Source organism: Cibotium barometz, chromosome 45 (genome assembly GCF_041138505.1).
Source record: "Cibotium barometz isolate CiBa-2024 chromosome 45, ASM4113850v1, whole genome shotgun sequence".
Taxonomy (NCBI): domain Eukaryota; kingdom Viridiplantae; phylum Streptophyta; class Polypodiopsida; order Cyatheales; family Cibotiaceae; genus Cibotium; species Cibotium barometz.
Window position 1 is genome coordinate 22093697 of NC_141090.1, and position 3111 is coordinate 22096807.

The following is a 3111-nucleotide window of genomic DNA, read 5'->3' on the forward strand; positions in this document are numbered from 1 at the left end:
ACGCATAAAACAAGTCTACAAGGAGACACCTACAAAAGACATTATCCCACTGTTTTTATAGTATTTGAATGTGTTCATCCCCCATAACTTTCAAAGTTACTGGCAGAATTCATAATTTAAAGAATGCTTAAAGAATTTGCTAAATGATGTGGTGATGTTTGTTGTTGACTTTGCCAAGAATTATACCTTCAAGGTGTAGAACGAAATCCAGTCCATGCATTGGTATAGTGACTAATGTACAATATTGGTACAAATTTACTATTGGAAGGAGGATGGAAATTTAAAGAAGCAATCGTCTTTTATGTTTCAGATGATAAACAACATGACATTGTTTTAAGCTTCATTATCAACGTCTTCGTGCTATTACTGTGGCAAACCAAGACACATGGCAAAGGATTGCTACAAAAAACAGAATGGCATTAAAAGTGGGAAGTTGCAGCAAGGCAATTATGCATCATCTAACAAACATGGAGGTAATGACAGAAGTGAGCAGCTGCTGTTTGTGATGCAGCACATGCTTAGTTCCATAACATGGGATGTGTCAGGATCTCAAGATATATGATATGTGGATTTTGGCGCCTCTAACCACATGACCAATCATGATGACTGGTTTAGAGATATGCAAAAAATGAAAAAACTAGGTTATGTAGAAACATGTGATGATACTGCGCATCCCATTGCGCGTGTTGGGAAAGTGCCATTGTCTATGCAGGATGGCAAAATGAAGTACTTGGCTGATGTAATTCATGTTCCCAATATTACAAAGAACCTTGTTTCTATTGGACAGATGGTTGAGAAGGGTCTGCAAGTGAGGTTTAATCCTCAAGGATGTTTTGTGGAAGACTTCAAAAAATAAGTGTCGCTTGGTTGCAAAGGGTAACAAAAATGACAGGATGTTTACTTTGGATGTGAACATGCCTGAGACAAAGGCAGCCATGTTTACGCATGGAGCAGGTGTCATTGCAGATATTGACATATGGCACAAGCGCATTGGTCATGTGAATGTACAACGACTGAAGTCTATGTAGGCCCAAAATATTGTTGCAGGTCTGCCAAAGTTTAAGGTTGATGGTATGCATAAGGTATGTGAAGCATGCCAACTTGGTAGGCAAGCCAAACATGCTTTCCCACATGAAAAGCATGTCAATGCAAGGCCATTGGATGCTATACATTCAGAAGTATGGGGACCGACCAAGACTGCAATAACTGCAAGTTACAGGTACTATGTTACATTCATGGATGACCACACTAGGAAAGTGTGGGTTTATTTTATGAAGGAGAAAAGTGAGGTGTTTGCTCACTGTTTGGGGTAGACCTTAGGCGGATTATTTATCAAGCTTTATGTATGAATTTTTGGTATTTTTAGGAAGTCGGTTAGTTTTGGGATCTTGGAAGGCAAAGAGTCGTGGGAAGCCTACATAGCTGGAGCCGTTTTGTTTAGTAATACATGAATGGGGTTCTTGGCGGATTTTGTGAGTAGTTATGGTGGATCCTGTAATGGAAGCATAGTAGACAGATTTTGTACCTCACTTATTCTAGTCATGTTCATTCTGTATTCTGTGTTTTTGAGAGTAGTGTAAGTGCAGCTGCATTGTGTGAACCATGTGTGTCGAATTGTAGTAAATGTTAGGAGTAAGATGAACTGTTTTTGGTTTGTCAGAGTGAGTGTCATTGTGAAGTGTCAAACCTAAAAGAATGGAGGAATACTGCTCTGTGAAGGCAAAAGTAAACACTGGCGATCACGGTGCTTATGAAGGGTGTTCATGGTCGAGTTTGCTTTCTTCTGTAAGGGGGATGAGTGCCAAGAAGATGCAAAGCAGCAGTAGAAGTAATGGTTGTTGAGGTGGTTATGTTTTCTGGGGAGTCAAGTGCTAGGCGGTAGTTCGGGCTGGAGAATTCGCAGCAGGTTCTTCGTTCATATTTTACTAGGTGGGCAGCAAGGCAGTGAGGTTTTCAGCAGCATGATCCGAATGCAGAAAGGCATGAAGGTGGTGAAGATAGTGGAATGCAACGTGATAATCCGGAGTATGAGTTAGAGCCTGGTGCAAAGGTTTTAGCAGAAATAGAGGAGTATGGAGGCATTTTCAATGAGCCAAGAGAAGAAAGGCAATGGGATCCAGTTGTGATAGGAGGAGTTTTGTTACAACATTTGTTTCTAGTAAGGAGGCGATTGGATTTTGATCCACTGCGGATTGGGGGGGGGGCTTACCAGCACCACCTCCATCACTAGTATCGTCCTCATCATCTTCTGCAAGGCATTTGACCCCTAATGCGCTAAGAAATATGGCAGCAACGGCTAGAGCTGATTTCCGTGTCAAATTCGGGACCTTTTCAAGGAAGTCTAAACAGGACCCCGATTGCCATGTAGCTCAATTTGAGACAAGATGGCAGGCCAGAGGATTTGACGGAGTGTATGACGCGCAAGCCAAGATGCGACAATTCCAAGCGACACTGGAGGGAAGAGCCATGCAGTGGTTGAGCAATTTCAATGCAGGTTATTTTGTAGATTATTTGGCACTAAAGAATGCATTTTTGAACAGGTTCAGAAAGGAGAAAACTCTGAATGATGTTCTTGCAAAGATTAAAGCAATTAAGCAGAGGAAAAAGATGGTGGAGAAAAAGTTGAAAGAATGGGAGTTAAGCAAGAATCTGAATCAAGTAGCAAGAAGCCTCATTGTGATATCTGTGACATTGATGGTCATAAAACCACTAATTGTTGGTATAATCCTAATCTTAGGGGACCAATTCCGGAGCGCATTCAACAGAGAATTCATCAAAATTTGCCACAAGCAAGTGGAGTATTTCCGGATGCTGTAGGACAGCAGAGGACATTTAATAATTCGGGTTGGCGTGGACAACAACAACAGTGGAGGCCACCTTTTAATCAAAATAGGTCATACAGAGGAAATTTTAATCAGGGTTACCGACCCCGATATGGCGGTTAGGAGAGTGTTGGGACTTATCAGGTTAGTCCAGATGATGTGGATTTTACAATCCCAATTGTGAAGCTGGAATTTGATGGTTGTATGTTTTCTGATGTTCTGTTAGATAGGGGATCCGGTGTGAATATTTTGTCTGAGGCTGAATTTTCAAGGATGCCGGATGTTAAGC